Source organism: Orcinus orca, unplaced genomic scaffold, assembly GCF_937001465.1.
Source record: "Orcinus orca unplaced genomic scaffold, mOrcOrc1.1 scaffold_90, whole genome shotgun sequence".
NCBI classification, from domain to species: domain Eukaryota; kingdom Metazoa; phylum Chordata; class Mammalia; order Artiodactyla; family Delphinidae; genus Orcinus; species Orcinus orca.
Genome location: NW_026043763.1, coordinates 688,863 through 708,773, shown reverse-complemented (window position 1 = coordinate 708,773; position 19,911 = coordinate 688,863). Strand labels below are relative to the sequence as shown.

General features: G+C 43.3%; 1 long non-coding RNA gene across 3 annotated transcripts in view; it reads left to right on the top strand.

Annotated features, from left to right (window-relative positions):
• LOC125963191 (uncharacterized) overlaps nucleotides 1-19,911 on the top strand; it is a 381,142-nt gene that overhangs the window by 173,947 nt on the left and 187,284 nt on the right. The gene's annotated exons all lie outside the window — the stretch shown is intronic.

The window sequence follows — 19,911 nt, the reverse complement described above, 5'->3', positions numbered from 1 at the left end:
TGACTCTCCAAGTCGGGAGATTGTTAGTAAAGCGTCTGGAATGTTGCACCCGAGTACCAGGGGACGAAAACTGAGACATATTTGAACACGTCTCCCGATCACACGGTTGATCATACTCTGGGTTCCACATGCATGTTTCAGCTGAAGGAAGAATCCCTTAAACCTTGAGAGTTGAGACTCGTGGAATGGGTACCATGCAATATGACTTCAAAGGGTCTTCATTTGCTCACCGAACTTCTCCAATCCTATCACTGCTGCGTTTATGCCCCTGTACACACGCTTGATTCTCTTTCGGAGGCATAGCAATCCATAGGTTTTAAGATACTTACTAATCAGGTACATTCTTAGGCGTTTAATATGGGGTGTTGAGTCCATTTCGTTGAGCAAGGAGTTGCTCTTGTCTATTACATATTTGGCTTAAGGAATTTTATCTGTGCTCATTTCAATCTCTGGTTTTACGCAGCACCCCAACTCACATTTCCCCTTAAGCAAGCATAAGTTGGTTTTCTAAATTTGAGACCCTGTTCTCTTTTGTAATCTAGTTCCTGTGTAGTCAAGTTTACATTCCGTGTATTAGTGATATCTTATGATATTTCTTTTTCTGTGTGAATTATTTCAGTTAGAATCATCATACCTGAATCCACTCATTATGCTGCCATGGGCCTGATGACATAGATTTCATTGCTGAGTGATATTGCATTGTACGTAAGTACCAAAACTTCTTTATCCATTTTTCACTTTCTGCAAAATTGAACTTGTACCGTAAATGAGGTTCTTGTAAACAGAGCCGTCCCAAATTTTGGGGTGGCTGTGTCTTTTTGATTTTAATTTCCCTAAGCTATAGGACCATAAGTGGAAGTGCTCTAGGCTCTGTTGCTTTGTTTTTTAGATGTTTCAGGAAACACCATACACTTCTCCCGAGTGGCTGTTGGCAATTTACATCCCGCCCATCAGCATAACAAGGCTCCCAGTACTCCATGGCCTGTCCTGCCTTTCTGGATTTTACACTTTTTTCAGATGGCCCTTTTGACCAGGGGGAAGTGAGACTTCATTTCAGTGCAGATTTCCTTTGCAAGCTTGCTTGGTTGGCCAAAAAGGGCGTATGTGTTTTTTCCTGAATATAATCAGGAAAAAATGCATACGCCCTTTTTGGCCAAGTGCATCATTGTCGACGTTCTGCCTCTTTTCCTATGCTTTAAGTGCAATTCCAGTCTACCTCCTGAAATCGGTTTCCTGCAATTCTACCCCACTTTCAAGTCCTCTTGGCAGCCTTACTTCAGTATATTTTTGGACGATAGCTGTCATTTATAACTCTGCAGGTTTGTGAATTACAGTGCCCCTGAGCTCCTTTCTTCAACTCGCTTTCTTGTGAGCTGGCCGCAACACCACAGGATTGCTTCAGGCCCTAATCTGGTTCCGGCACGGCACGCTGAGCCTTTGCTTAATTCCTCTTCCTGGTGGGAAATGAGAGTTAAATTTGCCCGTCCAGACACCTCCAGCTAGTCCCTCATTGTTTCTCCCTATTCCTGTTCATCTTCCGCAGAAATTGCAAACTGGGCCAAACAGGAGGTTAAAGGCACTGACTCTCCAAGTCGGGACAGTGTTAGTAAAGCATCTGGAATGTTGCACCCGAGTACCAGGGGACGAGAACTGAGACATATTGGAACACGTCTCCCAATCACACAGTTGATCATACTCTGGGTTCCACATGCCTGATTTAGCTGAACGAAGAATCCCTTAAACCTGGAGAGTTGAGACCCGTGGAATGGGTACTATGCAATATGACTTCAAAGGGTCTTCATTTGCTCACCGAACCTCTCCAATCCTATCACTGCTGCGTTTATGCCCCTGTACACACGCTTGATTCTCTTTCAGAGACATAGCAATCCATAGGTTTTAAGATACTTACTAGTCAGGTACATTCTTAGGCGTTTAATATGGGGTGTTGAGTCCATTTCGTTGAGCAAGGAGTAGCTCTTGTCTATTACATATTTGGCTTAAGGAACTTTATCTGTGCTCATTTCAATCTCTGGTTTTATGCAGCACCCCAACTCACCTTTCCCCTTAAGCAAGCATAAGTTGGTTTTCTAAATTTGAGACCCTGTTCTGTTTTGTAATCCACTTCCTGTGTAACCAAGTTTACATTCCGTGTATTAGTGATATCTTATGATGTTTCTTTTTCTGTGTGACTTATTTCAGTTAGAATCATCATACCTGAATCCACTCATTATGCTGCTACAGGCCTCATGACATAGATTTCATTGCTGAGTGATATTGCATTGTACGTAAGTACCACAACTTCTTTATCCATTTTTCACTTTCTGCGAAATTGAACTTGTACCGTAAACGAGGTTCTTGTAAACAGAGCCGTCCCAAACTTTGGGGTGGCTGTGTCTTTTTGATTTTAATTTCCCTAAGCTATAGGACCATAAGTGGAAGTGCGCTAGGCTCTGTTGCTTTGTTTTTTAGATGTTTCAGGAAACACCATACACTTCTTCTGAGTGGCTGTTGGCAATTTACATCCCGCCCATCAGCATAACAAGGCTCCCAGTTCTCCATGGCCTGTCCTGCCTTTATGGATTTTACACTTTTTTCAGATGGCCCTTTTGACCGGGGGGAAGTGAGACTTCGTTGTAGTGCAGATTTCCTTTGCAAGCTTGCTTGGTTGGCCAAAAAGTGCGTATGCGTTTTTTCTGGAAAAAACTCATACACACTTTTTGGCCAAGTGCATCATTGTCAACGTTCTGCCTCTTTTCCTATGCTTTAAATGCAATTCCATTCTACCTCCTGAAATCGGTTTCCTGTAATTCTGCCCCGCTTTCAAGTCCTCTTGGCAGCCTTCCTTCAGTATATTTTTGGACGATAGCTGTCATTTATAACTGTGCAAGTTTATGAATTACAGTGCCCCTGAGCTCCTTTCTTCAACTCACTTTCTTGTGAGCTGGCCGCAACACCGCAGGATTGCTTCAGGCCCTAATCTTGTTCTGGAACAGCATGCTGAGCCTTTGGTTAATTCCTCTTCCTGGTGGGAAATGAGAGTTAAATTTGCCCTTCCAGACACCTCCAGCTAGTCTCTCATTGGTTCTCCCTATTCCTGTTCATCTTCCGCAGAAATTGCAAACTGAGCCAAACAGGAGGTTAAAGGCACTGACTCTCCAAGTCGGGAGAGTGTTAGTAAAGCATCTGGAATGTTGCACCCGAGTACCAGGGGACGAGAACTGAGAGATATTTGAACATGTCTCCCGATCACACGGTTGATCATACTCTGGGTTCCACATGCATGTTTTAGCTGAAGGAAGAATCCCTTAAACCTGGAGAGTTGAGACCCGTGGAATGGGTACCATGCAATATGACTTCAAAGGGTCTTCATTTGCAGACCAAACCTCTCCAATCCTGTCACTGCTGCATTTATTCCCCTGTACTCACGCTTGATTCTCTTTCGGAGACATAGCAATCAATAGGTTTTAAGATACTTACTAGTCAGGTACATTATTAGGCGTTTAATATGGGGTGTTGAGTCCATTTCGCTGAACAAGGAGTAGCTCTTGTCTATAACATATTTGGCTTAAGGAACTTTATCTGTGCTCATTTCAATCTCTGGTTTTATGCAGCACCCCAACTCACCTTTCCCCTTAAGCAAGCATAAGTTGGTTTTCTAAATTTGAGAACCTGTTCTCTTTTGTAATCCAGTTCCTGTGTAGCCAAGTTTACATTCCGTGTATTAGTGATATCTTATGATGTTTCTTTTTCTGTGTGACTTATTTCAGTTAGAATCATCATACCTGAATCCACTCATTATGCTGCTACGGGCCTGATGACATAGATTTCATTGCTGAGTGATATTGCATTGTACGTAAGTACCACAACTTCTTTATCCATTTTTCGCTTTCTGCGATATTGAACTTGTACCATAAACGAGGTTCTTCTAAAAAGAGCTGTCCCAAACTTTGGGGTGGCTGTGTCTTTTTGATTTTAATTTCCCTAAGCTATAGGAACATAAGTGGAAGTGCCCTAGGCTCTGTTGCTTTGTTTTTTAGATGTTTCAGGAAACACCATACACTTCTCCCGAGTGGCTGTTGGCAAGTTACATCCCGCCCATCAGCATAACAAGGCTCCCAGATCTCCATGGCCTGTCCTGCCTTTCTGGATTTTACACTTTTTTCAGATGGCCCTTTTGACCGGGGGGATGTGAGTCTTCATTGTAGTGCAGATTTCCTTTGCAAGCTTGCTTGGTTGCACAAAAAGAGCATATGCGTTTTTTCCTGAATATATTCAGGAAAAAATGCATACGCCGTTTTTGGCCAAGTGCATCATTGTCGACGTTCTGCCTCTTTTCCGATGCTTTAAATGCAATTCCAGTCTACCTCCTGAAATCGGTTTCCTGCAATTCTGCCCCGCTTTCAAGTCCTCTTGGCAGCCTTACTTCAGTATATTTTTGGACGATAGCTGTCATTTATAACTCTGCAGGTTTGTGAATTACAGTGCCCCTGAGCTCCTTTCTTCAACTCGCTTTCTTGTGAGCTGGCCACAACACCGCAGGATTGCTTCAGGCCCTAATCTTGTTCTGGCACGGCACGCTGAGCCTTTGGATAATTCCTCTCCCTGGTGGGAAATGAGAGTTAAATTTGCCCGTCCAGACACCTCCAGCTAGTCTCTCATTGGTTCTCCCTATTCCTGTTCATCTTCCGCAGAAATTGCAAACTGGGCCAAACAGGAGTTTAAAGGCACTGACTCTCCAAGTCGGGAGAGTGTTAGTAAAGCGTCTGGAATGTTGCACCCGAGTACCAGGGGACGAGAACTGAGACATATTGTAACACGTCTCCCGATCACATGGTTGATCATACTCTGGGTTCCACATGCATGATGTAGCTGAAGGAAGAATCCCTTAAACCTGGAGAGTTGAGACCCGTGGAATGGGTACCATGCAATATGACTTCAAAGGGTCTTCATTTGCTCACCGAACCTCTCCAATCCTATCACTGCTGCGTTTATGCAACTGTACACACGCTTGATTCTCTTTCGGAGACATAGCAATCCATAGGGATTAAGATACTTACTAGTCAGGTACATTCTTAGGCGTTTAATATGGGGTGTTGAGTCCATTTCGTTGAGCAAGGAGTAGCTCTTCTCTGTTACATATTTGGCTTAAGGAACTTTATCTGTGCTCATTTCAATCTCTGGTTTTATGCAGCACCCCAACTCACCTTTCCCCTTAAGCAAGCATAAGTTGGTTTTCTTCATTTGAGACCCTGTTCTGTTTTGTAATTCAGTTTCTGTGTAGCCAAGTTTACATTCCATGTATTAGTGATATCTTATGATGTTTCTTTTTCTGTGTGACTTATTTCAGTTAGAATCGTCATACCTGAATCCACTCACTATGCTCCTACGGGCCTGATGACATAGATTTCATTGCTGAGTGATATTGCATTGTACGTAAGTACCACAACTTCTTTATCCATTTTTCACTTTCTGCGATATTGAACTTGTACCATAAACAAGGTTCTTGTAAACAGAGCCGTCCCAAACTTTGGGGTGGCTGTGTCTTTTTGATTTTAATTTCCCTAAGCTATAGGACCATAAGTGGAAGTGCCCTAGGCTCCGTTGCTTTGTTTTTCAGATGTTTCAGGAAACACCATACACTTCTCCCCAGTGGCTGTTGGCAATTTACATCCTGCCCATCAGCATAACAAGGCTCCCAGTTCTCCATGGACTGTCCTGCCTTTCTGGATTTTACACTTTTTTCAGATGGCCCTTCTGACCGGGGGAAGTGAGACTTCATTGTAGTGCAGATTTCTTTTGCAAGCTTGCTTGGTTGGCCAAAAATGGTGTATGCGTTTTTTCCTGAATATATTCAGGAAAAAACGCATACGACATTTTTGGCCAAGTGCATCATTTTGGACGTTCTTCCTCTTTTCCTATGCTTTAAATGCAATTCCAGTCTACCTCGGGAAATTGGTTTCCTGCAATTCTGCCCCGCTTTCAAGTCCTCTTGGCAGCCTTACTTCACTATATTTTTGGACGATAGCTGTCATTTATAACTCTGCAGGTTTGTGAATTACAGTGCCCCTGAGCTCCTTTCTTCAACTCTCTTTCTTGTGAGCTGCCCGCAACACCGCAGGATTGCTTCAGGCCCTAATGTGGTTCTGGCACGGCACGCTGAGCCTTTGGTTAATTCCTCTTCCTGGTGGGAAATGAGAGTTAAATTTGCCCGTCCAGACACCTCCAGCTAGTCTCTCATTGGTCCTCCCTATTCCTGTTCATCTTCCGCAGAAATTGCAAACTGGGCCAAACAGGAGGTTAAAGGCACTGACTCTCCAAGTCGGGAGATTGTTAGTAAAGCGTCTGGAATGTTGCACCCGAGTACCAGGGGACGAAAACTGAGACATATTTGAACACGTCTCCCGATCACACGGTTGATCATACTCTGGGTTCCACATGCATGTTTCAGCTGAAGGAAGAATCCCTTAAACCTTGAGAGTTGAGACTCGTGGAATGGGTACCATGCAATATGACTTCAAAGGGTCTTCATTTGCTCACCGAACTTCTCCAATCCTATCACTGCTGCGTTTATGCCCCTGTACACACGCTTGATTCTCTTTCGGAGGCATAGCAATCCATAGGTTTTAAGATACTTACTAATCAGGTACATTCTTAGGCGTTTAATATGGGGTGTTGAGTCCATTTCGTTGAGCAAGGAGTTGCTCTTGTCTATTACATATTTGGCTTAAGGAATTTTATCTGTGCTCATTTCAATCTCTGGTTTTACGCAGCACCCCAACTCACATTTCCCCTTAAGCAAGCATAAGTTGGTTTTCTAAATTTGAGACCCTGTTCTCTTTTGTAATCTAGTTCCTGTGTAGTCAAGTTTACATTCCGTGTATTAGTGATATCTTATGATATTTCTTTTTCTGTGTGAATTATTTCAGTTAGAATCATCATACCTGAATCCACTCATTATGCTGCCATGGGCCTGATGACATAGATTTCATTGCTGAGTGATATTGCATTGTACGTAAGTACCAAAACTTCTTTATCCATTTTTCACTTTCTGCAAAATTGAACTTGTACCGTAAATGAGGTTCTTGTAAACAGAGCCGTCCCAAATTTTGGGGTGGCTGTGTCTTTTTGATTTTAATTTCCCTAAGCTATAGGACCATAAGTGGAAGTGCTCTAGGCTCTGTTGCTTTGTTTTTTAGATGTTTCAGGAAACACCATACACTTCTCCCGAGTGGCTGTTGGCAATTTACATCCCGCCCATCAGCATAACAAGGCTCCCAGTACTCCATGGCCTGTCCTGCCTTTCTGGATTTTACACTTTTTTCAGATGGCCCTTTTGACCAGGGGGAAGTGAGACTTCATTTCAGTGCAGATTTCCTTTGCAAGCTTGCTTGGTTGGCCAAAAAGGGCGTATGTGTTTTTTCCTGAATATAATCAGGAAAAAATGCATACGCCCTTTTTGGCCAAGTGCATCATTGTCGACGTTCTGCCTCTTTTCCTATGCTTTAAGTGCAATTCCAGTCTACCTCCTGAAATCGGTTTCCTGCAATTCTACCCCACTTTCAAGTCCTCTTGGCAGCCTTACTTCAGTATATTTTTGGACGATAGCTGTCATTTATAACTCTGCAGGTTTGTGAATTACAGTGCCCCTGAGCTCCTTTCTTCAACTCGCTTTCTTGTGAGCTGGCCGCAACACCACAGGATTGCTTCAGGCCCTAATCTGGTTCCGGCACGGCACGCTGAGCCTTTGCTTAATTCCTCTTCCTGGTGGGAAATGAGAGTTAAATTTGCCCGTCCAGACACCTCCAGCTAGTCCCTCATTGTTTCTCCCTATTCCTGTTCATCTTCCGCAGAAATTGCAAACTGGGCCAAACAGGAGGTTAAAGGCACTGACTCTCCAAGTCGGGACAGTGTTAGTAAAGCATCTGGAATGTTGCACCCGAGTACCAGGGGACGAGAACTGAGACATATTGGAACACGTCTCCCAATCACACAGTTGATCATACTCTGGGTTCCACATGCCTGATTTAGCTGAACGAAGAATCCCTTAAACCTGGAGAGTTGAGACCCGTGGAATGGGTACTATGCAATATGACTTCAAAGGGTCTTCATTTGCTCACCGAACCTCTCCAATCCTATCACTGCTGCGTTTATGCCCCTGTACACACGCTTGATTCTCTTTCAGAGACATAGCAATCCATAGGTTTTAAGATACTTACTAGTCAGGTACATTCTTAGGCGTTTAATATGGGGTGTTGAGTCCATTTCGTTGAGCAAGGAGTAGCTCTTGTCTATTACATATTTGGCTTAAGGAACTTTATCTGTGCTCATTTCAATCTCTGGTTTTATGCAGCACCCCAACTCACCTTTCCCCTTAAGCAAGCATAAGTTGGTTTTCTAAATTTGAGACCCTGTTCTGTTTTGTAATCCACTTCCTGTGTAACCAAGTTTACATTCCGTGTATTAGTGATATCTTATGATGTTTCTTTTTCTGTGTGACTTATTTCAGTTAGAATCATCATACCTGAATCCACTCATTATGCTGCTACAGGCCTCATGACATAGATTTCATTGCTGAGTGATATTGCATTGTACGTAAGTACCACAACTTCTTTATCCATTTTTCACTTTCTGCGAAATTGAACTTGTACCGTAAACGAGGTTCTTGTAAACAGAGCCGTCCCAAACTTTGGGGTGGCTGTGTCTTTTTGATTTTAATTTCCCTAAGCTATAGGACCATAAGTGGAAGTGCGCTAGGCTCTGTTGCTTTGTTTTTTAGATGTTTCAGGAAACACCATACACTTCTTCTGAGTGGCTGTTGGCAATTTACATCCCGCCCATCAGCATAACAAGGCTCCCAGTTCTCCATGGCCTGTCCTGCCTTTATGGATTTTACACTTTATTCAGATGGCCCTTTTGACCGGGGGGAAGTGAGACTTCGTTGTAGTGCAGATTTCCTTTGCAAGCTTGCTTGGTTGGCCAAAAAGTGCGTATGCGTTTTTTCTGGAAAAAACTCATACACACTTTTTGGCCAAGTGCATCATTGTCAACGTTCTGCCTCTTTTCCTATGCTTTAAATGCAATTCCATTCTACCTCCTGAAATCGGTTTCCTGTAATTCTGCCCCGCTTTCAAGTCCTCTTGGCAGCCTTCCTTCAGTATATTTTTGGACGATAGCTGTCATTTATAACTGTGCAAGTTTATGAATTACAGTGCCCCTGAGCTCCTTTCTTCAACTCACTTTCTTGTGAGCTGGCCGCAACACCGCAGGATTGCTTCAGGCCCTAATCTTGTTCTGGAACAGCATGCTGAGCCTTTGGTTAATTCCTCTTCCTGGTGGGAAATGAGAGTTAAATTTGCCCTTCCAGACACCTCCAGCTAGTCTCTCATTGGTTCTCCCTATTCCTGTTCATCTTCCGCAGAAATTGCAAACTGAGCCAAACAGGAGGTTAAAGGCACTGACTCTCCAAGTCGGGAGAGTGTTAGTAAAGCATCTGGAATGTTGCACCCGAGTACCAGGGGACGAGAACTGAGAGATATTTGAACATGTCTCCCGATCACACGGTTGATCATACTCTGGGTTCCACATGCATGTTTTAGCTGAAGGAAGAATCCCTTAAACCTGGAGAGTTGAGACCCGTGGAATGGGTACCATGCAATATGACTTCAAAGGGTCTTCATTTGCAGACCAAACCTCTCCAATCCTGTCACTGCTGCATTTATTCCCCTGTACTCACGCTTGATTCTCTTTCGGAGACATAGCAATCAATAGGTTTTAAGATACTTACTAGTCAGGTACATTATTAGGCGTTTAATATGGGGTGTTGAGTCCATTTCGCTGAACAAGGAGTAGCTCTTGTCTATAACATATTTGGCTTAAGGAACTTTATCTGTGCTCATTTCAATCTCTGGTTTTATGCAGCACCCCAACTCACCTTTCCCCTTAAGCAAGCATAAGTTGGTTTTCTAAATTTGAGAACCTGTTCTCTTTTGTAATCCAGTTCCTGTGTAGCCAAGTTTACATTCCGTGTATTAGTGATATCTTATGATGTTTCTTTTTCTGTGTGACTTATTTCAGTTAGAATCATCATACCTGAATCCACTCATTATGCTGCTACGGGCCTGATGACATAGATTTCATTGCTGAGTGATATTGCATTGTACGTAAGTACCACAACTTCTTTATCCATTTTTCGCTTTCTGCGATATTGAACTTGTACCATAAACGAGGTTCTTCTAAAAAGAGCTGTCCCAAACTTTGGGGTGGCTGTGTCTTTTTGATTTTAATTTCCCTAAGCTATAGGAACATAAGTGGAAGTGCCCTAGGCTCTGTTGCTTTGTTTTTTAGATGTTTCAGGAAACACCATACACTTCTCCCGAGTGGCTGTTGGCAAGTTACATCCCGCCCATCAGCATAACAAGGCTCCCAGATCTCCATGGCCTGTCCTGCCTTTCTGGATTTTACACTTTTTTCAGATGGCCCTTTTGACCGGGGGGATGTGAGTCTTCATTGTAGTGCAGATTTCCTTTGCAAGCTTGCTTGGTTGCACAAAAAGAGCATATGCGTTTTTTCCTGAATATATTCAGGAAAAAATGCATACGCCGTTTTTGGCCAAGTGCATCATTGTCGACGTTCTGCCTCTTTTCCGATGCTTTAAATGCAATTCCAGTCTACCTCCTGAAATCGGTTTCCTGCAATTCTGCCCCGCTTTCAAGTCCTCTTGGCAGCCTTACTTCAGTATATTTTTGGACGATAGCTGTCATTTATAACTCTGCAGGTTTGTGAATTACAGTGCCCCTGAGCTCCTTTCTTCAACTCGCTTTCTTGTGAGCTGGCCACAACACCGCAGGATTGCTTCAGGCCCTAATCTTGTTCTGGCACGGCACGCTGAGCCTTTGGATAATTCCTCTCCCTGGTGGGAAATGAGAGTTAAATTTGCCCGTCCAGACACTTCCAGCTAGTCTCTCATTGGTTCTCCCTATTCCTGTTCATCTTCCGCAGAAATTGCAAACTGGGCCAAACAGGAGTTTAAAGGCACTGACTCTCCAAGTCGGGAGAGTGTTAGTAAAGCGTCTGGAATGTTGCACCCGAGTACCAGGGGACGAGAACTGAGACATATTGTAACACGTCTCCCGATCACATGGTTGATCATACTCTGGGTTCCACATGCATGATGTAGCTGAAGGAAGAATCCCTTAAACCTGGAGAGTTGAGACACGTGGAATGGGTACCATGCAATATGACTTCAAAGGGTCTTCATTTGCTCACCGAACCTCTCCAATCCTATCACTGCTGCGTTTATGCAACTGTACACACGCTTGATTCTCTTTCGGAGACATAGCAATCCATAGGGATTAAGATACTTACTAGTCAGGTACATTCTTAGGCGTTTAATATGGGGTGTTGAGTCCATTTCGTTGAGCAAGGAGTAGCTCTTCTCTGTTACATATTTGGCTTAAGGAACTTTATCTGTGCTCATTTCAATCTCTGGTTTTATGCAGCACCCCAACTCACCTTTCCCCTTAAGCAAGCATAAGTTGGTTTTCTTCATTTGAGACCCTGTTCTGTTTTGTAATTCAGTTTCTGTGTAGCCAAGTTTACATTCCATGTATTAGTGATATCTTATGATGTTTCTTTTTCTGTGTGACTTATTTCAGTTAGAATCGTCATACCTGAATCCACTCACTATGCTCCTACGGGCCTGATGACATAGATTTCATTGCTGAGTGATATTGCATTGTACGTAAGTACCACAACTTCTTTATCCATTTTTCAATTTCTGTGATACTGAACTTGTACCATAAACAAGGTTCTTGTAAACAGAGCCGTCCCAAACTTTGGGGTGGCTGTGTCTTTTTGATTTTAATTTCCCTAAGCTATAGGACCATAAGTGGAAGTGCCCTAGGCTCCGTTGCTTTGTTTTTCAGATGTTTCAGGAAACACCATACACTTCTCCCCAGTGGCTGTTGGCAATTTACATCCTGCCCATCAGCATAACAAGGCTCCCAGTTCTCCATGGACTGTCCTGCCTTTCTGGATTTTACACTTTTTTCAGATGGCCCTTCTGACCGGGGGAAGTGAGACTTCATTGTAGTGCAGATTTCTTTTGCAAGCTTGCTTGGTTGGCCAAAAATGGTGTATGCGTTTTTTCCTGAATATATTCAGGAAAAAACGCATACGACATTTTTGGCCAAGTGCATCATTTTGGACGTTCTTCCTCTTTTCCTATGCTTTAAATGCAATTCCAGTCTACCTCGGGAAATTGGTTTCCTGCAATTCTGCCCCGCTTTCAAGTCCTCTTGGCAGCCTTACTGCACTATATTTTTGGACGATAGCTGTCATTTATAACTCTGCAGGTTTGTGAATTACAGTGCCCCTGAGCTCCTTTCTTCAACTCGCTTTCTTGTGAGCTGGCCGCAACACCGCAGGATTGCTTCAGGCCCTAATCTGGTTCCGGCACGGCACGCTGAGCCTTTGCTTAATTCCTCTTCCTGGTGGGAAATGAGAGTTAAATTTGCCCGTCCAGACACCTCCAGCTAGTCCCTCATTGTTTCTCCCTATTCCTGTTCATCTTCCGCAGAAATTGCAAACTGGGCCAAACAGGAGGTTAAAGGCACTGACTCTCCAAGTCGGGACAGTGTTAGTAAAGCATCTGGAATGTTGCACCCGAGTACCAGGGGACGAGAACTGAGACATATTGGAACACGTCTCCCAATCACACAGTTGATCATACTCTGGGTTCCACATGCCTGATTTAGCTGAACGAAGAATCCCTTAAACCTGGAGAGTTGAGACCCGTGGAATGGGTACTATGCAATATGACTTCAAAGGGTCTTCATTTGCTCACCGAACCTCTCCAATCCTATCACTGCTGCGTTTATGCCCCTGTACACACGCTTGATTCTCTTTCAGAGACATAACAATCCATAGGTTTTAAGATACTTACTAGTCAGGTACATTCTTAGGCGTTTAATATGGGGTGTTGAGTCCATTTTGTTGAGCAAGGAGTAGCTCTTGTCTATTACATATTTGGCTTAGGGAACTTTATCTGTGCTCATTTCAATCTCTGGTTTTATGCAGCACCCCAACTCACCTTTCCCCTTAAGCAAGCATAAGTTGGTTTTCTAAATTTGAGACCCTGTTCTGTTTTGTAATCCACTTCCTGTGTAACCAAGTTTACATTCCGTGTATTAGTGATATCTTATGATGTTTCTTTTTCTGTGTGACTTATTTCAGTTAGAATCATCATACCTGAATCCACTCATTATGCTGCTACAGGCCTCATGACATAGATTTCATTGCTGAGTGATATTGCATTGTACGTAAGTACCACAACTTCTTTATCCATTTTTCACTTTCTGCGAAATTGAACTTGTACCGTAAACGAGGTTCTTGTAAACAGAGCCGTCCCAAACTTTGGGGTGGCTGTGTCTTTTTGATTTTAATTTCCCTAAGCTATAGGACCATAAGTGGAAGTGCGCTAGGCTCTGTTGCTTTGTTTTTTAGATGTTTCAGGAAACACCATACACTTCTTCTGAGTGGCTGTTGGCAATTTACATCCCGCCCATCAGCATAACAAGGCTCCCAGTTCTCCATGGCCTGTCCTGCCTTTATGGATTTTACACTTTATTCAGATGGCCCTTTTGACCGGGGGGAAGTGAGACTTCGTTGTAGTGCAGATTTCCTTTGCAAGCTTGCTTGGTTGGCCAAAAAGTGCGTATGCGTTTTTTCTGGAAAAAACTCATACACACTTTTTGGCCAAGTGCATCATTGTCAACGTTCTGCCTCTTTTCCTATGCTTTAAATGCAATTCCATTCTACCTCCTGAAATCGGTTTCCTGTAATTCTGCCCCGCTTTCAAGTCCTCTTGGCAGCCTTCCTTCAGTATATTTTTGGACGATAGCTGTCATTTATAACTGTGCAAGTTTATGAATTACAGTGCCCCTGAGCTCCTTTCTTCAACTCACTTTCTTGTGAGCTGGCCGCAACACCGCAGGATTGCTTCAGGCCCTAATCTTGTTCTGGAACAGCATGCTGAGCCTTTGGTTAATTCCTCTTCCTGGTGGGAAATGAGAGTTAAATTTGCCCTTCCAGACACCTCCAGCTAGTCTCTCATTGGTTCTCCCTATTCCTGTTCATCTTCCGCAGAAATTGCAAACTGAGCCAAACAGGAGGTTAAAGGCACTGACTCTCCAAGTCGGGAGAGTGTTAGTAAAGCATCTGGAATGTTGCACCCGAGTACCAGGGGACGAGAACTGAGAGATATTTGAACATGTCTCCCGATCACATGGTTGATCATACTCTGGGTTCCACATGCATGTTTTAGCTGAAGGAAGAATCCCTTAAACCTGGAGAGTTGAGACCCGTGGAATGGGTACCATGCAATATGACTTCAAAGGGTCTTCATTTGCAGACCAAACCTCTCCAATCCTGTCACTGCTGCATTTATTCCCCTGTACTCACGCTTGATTCTCTTTCGGAGACATAGCAATCCATAGGTTTTAAGATACTTACTAGTCAGGTACATTATTAGGCGTTTAATATGGGGTGTTGAGTCCATTTCGCTGAACAAGGAGTAGCTCTTGTCTATAACATATTTGGCTTAAGGAACTTTATCTGTGCTCATTTCAATCTCTGGTTTTATGCAGCACCCCAACTCACCTTTCCCCTTAAGCAAGCATAAGTTGGTTTTCTAAATTTGAGAACCTGTTCTCTTTTGTAATCCAGTTCCTGTGTAGCCAAGTTTACATTCCGTGTATTAGTGATATCTTATGATGTTTCTTTTTCTGTGTGACTTATTTCAGTTAGAATCATCATACCTGAATCCACTCATTATGCTGCTACGGGCCTGATGACATAGATTTCATTGCTGAGTGATATTGCATTGTACGTAAGTACCACAACTTCTTTATCCATTTTTCGCTTTCTGCGATATTGAACTTGTACCATAAACGAGGTTCTTCTAAAAAGAGCTGTCCCAAACTTTGGGGTGGCTGTGTCTTTTTGATTTTAATTTCCCTAAGCTATAGGAACATAAGTGGAAGTGCCCTAGGCTCTGTTGCTTTGTTTTTTAGATGTTTCAGGAAACACCATACACTTCTCCCGAGTGGCTGTTGGCAAGTTACATCCCGCCCATCAGCATAACAAGGCTCCCAGATCTCCATGGCCTGTCCTGCCTTTCTGGATTTTACACTTTTTTCAGATGGCCCTTTTGACCGGGGGGATGTGAGTCTTCATTGTAGTGCAGATTTCCTTTGCAAGCTTGCTTGGTTGCACAAAAAGAGCATATGCGTTTTTTCCTGAATATATTCAGGAAAAAATGCATACGCCGTTTTTGGCCAAGTGCATCATTGTCGACGTTCTGCCTCTTTTCCGATGCTTTAAATGCAATTCCAGTCTACCTCCTGAAATCGGTTTCCTGCAATTCTGCCCCGCTTTCAAGTCCTCTTGGCAGCCTTACTTCAGTATATTTTTGGACGATAGCTGTCATTTATAACTCTGCAGGTTTGTGAATTACAGTGCCCCTGAGCTCCTTTCTTCAACTCGCTTTCTTGTGAGCTGGCCACAACACCGCAGGATTGCTTCAGGCCCTAATCTTGTTCTGGCACGGCACGCTGAGCCTTTGGATAATTCCTCTCCCTGGTGGGAAATGAGAGTTAAATTTGCCCGTCCAGACACCTCCAGCTAGTCTCTCATTGGTTCTCCCTATTCCTGTTCATCTTCCGCAGAAATTGCAAACTGGGCCAAACAGGAGTTTAAAGGCACTGACTCTCCAAGTCGGGAGAGTGTTAGTAAAGCGTCTGGAATGTTGCACCCGAGTACCAGGGGACGAGAACTGAGACATATTGTAACACGTCTCCCGATCACATGGTTGATCATACTCTGGGTTCCACATGCATGATGTAGCTGAAGGAAGAATCCCTTAAACCTGGAGAGTTGAGACACGTGGAATGGGTACCATGCAATATGACTTCAAAGGGTCTTCATTTGCTCACCGAACCTCTCCAATCCTATCACTGCTGCGTTTATGCAACTGTACACACGCTTGATTCTCTTTCGGAGACATAGCAATCCATAGGGATTAAGATACTTACTAGTCAGGTACATTCTTAGGCGTTTAATATGGGGTGTTGAGTCCATTTCGTTGAGCAAGGAGTAGCTCTTCTCTGTTACATATTTGGCTTAAGGAACTTTATCTGTGCTCATTTCAATCTCTGGTTTTATGCAGCACCCCAACTCACCTTTCCCCTTAAGCAAGCATAAGTTGGTTTTCTTCATTTGAGACCCTGTTCTGTTTTGTAATTCAGTTTCTGTGTAGCCAAGTTTACATTCCATGTATTAGTGATATCTTATGATGTTTCTTTTTCTGTGTGACTTATTTCAGTTAGAATCGTCATACCTGAATCCACTCACTATGCTCCTACGGGCCTGATGACATAGATTTCATTGCTGAGTGATATTGCATTGTACGTAAGTACCACAACTTCTTTATCCATTTTTCAATTTCTGTGATACTGAACTTGTACCATAAACAAGGTTCTTGTAAACAGAGCCGTCCCAAACTTTGGGGTGGCTGTGTCTTTTTGATTTTAATTTCCCTAAGCTATAGGACCATAAGTGGAAGTGCCCTAGGCTCCGTTGCTTTGTTTTTCAGATGTTTCAGGAAACACCATACACTTCTCCCCAGTGGCTGTTGGCAATTTACATCCTGCCCATCAGCATAACAAGGCTCCCAGTTCTCCATGGACTGTCCTGCCTTTCTGGATTTTACACTTTTTTCAGATGGCCCTTCTGACCGGGGGAAGTGAGACTTCATTGTAGTGCAGATTTCTTTTGCAAGCTTGCTTGGTTGGCCAAAAATGGTGTATGCGTTTTTTCCTGAATATATTCAGGAAAAAACGCATACGACATTTTTGGCCAAGTGCATCATTTTGGACGTTCTTCCTCTTTTCCTATGCTTTAAATGCAATTCCAGTCTACCTCGGGAAATTGGTTTCCTGCAATTCTGCCCCGCTTTCAAGTCCTCTTGGCAGCCTTACTGCACTATATTTTTGGACGATAGCTGTCATTTATAACTCTGCAGGTTTGTGAATTACAGTGCCCCTGAGCTCCTTTCTTCAACTCGCTTTCTTGTGAGCTGGCCGCAACACCGCAGGATTGCTTCAGGCCCTAATCTGGTTCCGGCACGGCACGCTGAGCCTTTGCTTAATTCCTCTTCCTGGTGGGAAATGAGAGTTAAATTTGCCCGTCCAGACACCTCCAGCTAGTCCCTCATTGTTTCTCCCTATTCCTGTTCATCTTCCGCAGAAATTGCAAACTGGGCCAAACAGGAGGTTAAAGGCACTGACTCTCCAAGTCGGGACAGTGTTAGTAAAGCATCTGGAATGTTGCACCCGAGTACCAGGGGACGAGAACTGAGACATATTGGAACACGTCTCCCAATCACACAGTTGATCATACTCTGGGTTCCACATGCCTGATTTAGCTGAACGAAGAATCCCTTAAACCTGGAGAGTTGAGACCCGTGGAATGGGTACTATGCAATATGACTTCAAAGGGTCTTCATTTGCTCACCGAACCTCTCCAATCCTATCACTGCTGCGTTTATGCCCCTGTACACACGCTTGATTCTCTTTCAGAGACATAACAATCCATAGGTTTTAAGATACTTACTAGTCAGGTACATTCTTAGGCGTTTAATATGGGGTGTTGAGTCCATTTTGTTGAGCAAGGAGTAGCTCTTGTCTATTACATATTTGGCTTAGGGAACTTTATCTGTGCTCATTTCAATCTCTGGTTTTATGCAGCACCCCAACTCACCTTTCCCCTTAAGCAAGCATAAGTTGGTTTTCTAAATTTGAGACCCTGTTCTGTTTTGTAATCCACTTCCTGTGTAACCAAGTTTACATTCCGTGTATTAGTGATATCTTATGATGTTTCTTTTTCTGTGTGACTTATTTCAGTTAGAATCATCATACCTGAATCCACTCATTATGCTGCTACAGGCCTCATGACATAGATTTCATTGCTGAGTGATATTGCATTGTACGTAAGTACCACAACTTCTTTATCCATTTTTCACTTTCTGCGAAATTGAACTTGTACCGTAAACGAGGTTCTTGTAAACAGAGCCGTTCCAAACTTTGGGGTGGCTGTGTCTTTTTGATTTTAATTTCCCTAAGCTATAGGACCATAAGTGGAAGTGCGCTAGGCTCTGTTGCTTTGTTTTTTAGATGTTTCAGGAAACACCATACACTTCTTCTGAGTGGCTGTTGGCAATTTACATCCCGCCCATCAGCATAACAAGGCTCCCAGTTCTCCATGGCCTGTCCTGCCTTTATGGATTTTACACTTTATTCAGATGGCCCTTTTGACCGGGGGGAAGTGAGACTTCGTTGTAGTGCAGATTTCCTTTGCAAGCTTGCTTGGTTGGCCAAAAAGTGCGTATGCGTTTTTTCTGGAAAAAACTCATACACACTTTTTGGCCAAGTGCATCATTGTCAACGTTCTGCCTCTTTTCCTATGCTTTAAATGCAATTCCATTCTACCTCCTGAAATCGGTTTCCTGTAATTCTGCCCCGCTTTCAAGTCCTCTTGGCAGCCTTCCTTCAGTATATTTTTGGACGATAGCTGTCATTTATAACTGTGCAAGTTTATGAATTACAGTGCCCCTGAGCTCCTTTCTTCAACTCACTTTCTTGTGAGCTGGCCGCAACACCGCAGGATTGCTTCAGGCCCTAATCTTGTTCTGGAACAGCATGCTGAGCCTTTGGTTAATTCCTCTTCCTGGTGGGAAATGAGAGTTAAATTTGCCCTTCCAGACACCTCCAGCTAGTCTCTCATTGGTTCTCCCTATTCCTGTTCATCTTCCGCAGAAATTGCAAACTGAGCCAAACAGGAGGTTAAAGGCACTGACTCTCCAAGTCGGGAGAGTGTTAGTAAAGCATCTGGAATGTTGCACCCGAGTACCAGGGGACGAGAACTGAGAGATATTTGAACATGTCTCCCGATCACATGGTTGATCATACTCTGGGTTCCACATGCATGTTTTAGCTGAAGGAAGAATCCCTTAAACCTGGAGAGTTGAGACCCGTGGAATGGGTACCATGCAATATGACTTCAAAGGGTCTTCATTTGCAGACCAAACCTCTCCAATCCTGTCACTGCTGCATTTATTCCCCTGTACTCACGCTTGATTCTCTTTCGGAGACATAGCAATCCATAGGTTTTAAGATACTTACTAGTCAGGTACATTATTAGGCGTTTAATATGGGGTGTTGAGTCCATTTCGCTGAACAAGGAGTAGCTCTTGTCTATAACATATTTGGCTTAAGGAACTTTATCTGTGCTCATTTCAATCTCTGGTTTTATGCAGCACCCCAACTCACCTTTCCCCTTAAGCAAGCATAAGTTGGTTTTCTAAATTTGAGAACCTGTTCTCTTTTGTAATCCAGTTCCTGTGTAGCCAAGTTTACATTCCGTGTATTAGTGATATCTTATGATGTTTCTTTTTCTGTGTGACTTATTTCAGTTAGAATCATCATACCTGAATCCACTCATTATGCTGCTACGGGCCTGATGACATAGATTTCATTGCTGAGTGATATTGCATTGTACGTAAGTACCACAACTTCTTTATCCATTTTTCGCTTTCTGCGATATTGAACTTGTACCATAAACGAGGTTCTTCTAAAAAGAGCTGTCCCAAACTTTGGGGTGGCTGTGTCTTTTTGATTTTAATTTCCCTAAGCTATAGGACCATAAGTGGAAGTGCCCTAGGCTCTGTTGCTTTGTTTTTTAGATGTTTCAGGAAACACCATACACTTCTCCCGAGTGGCTGTTGGCAAGTTACATCCCGCCCATCAGCATAACAAGGCTCCCAGATCTCCATGGCCTGTCCTGCCTTTCTGGATT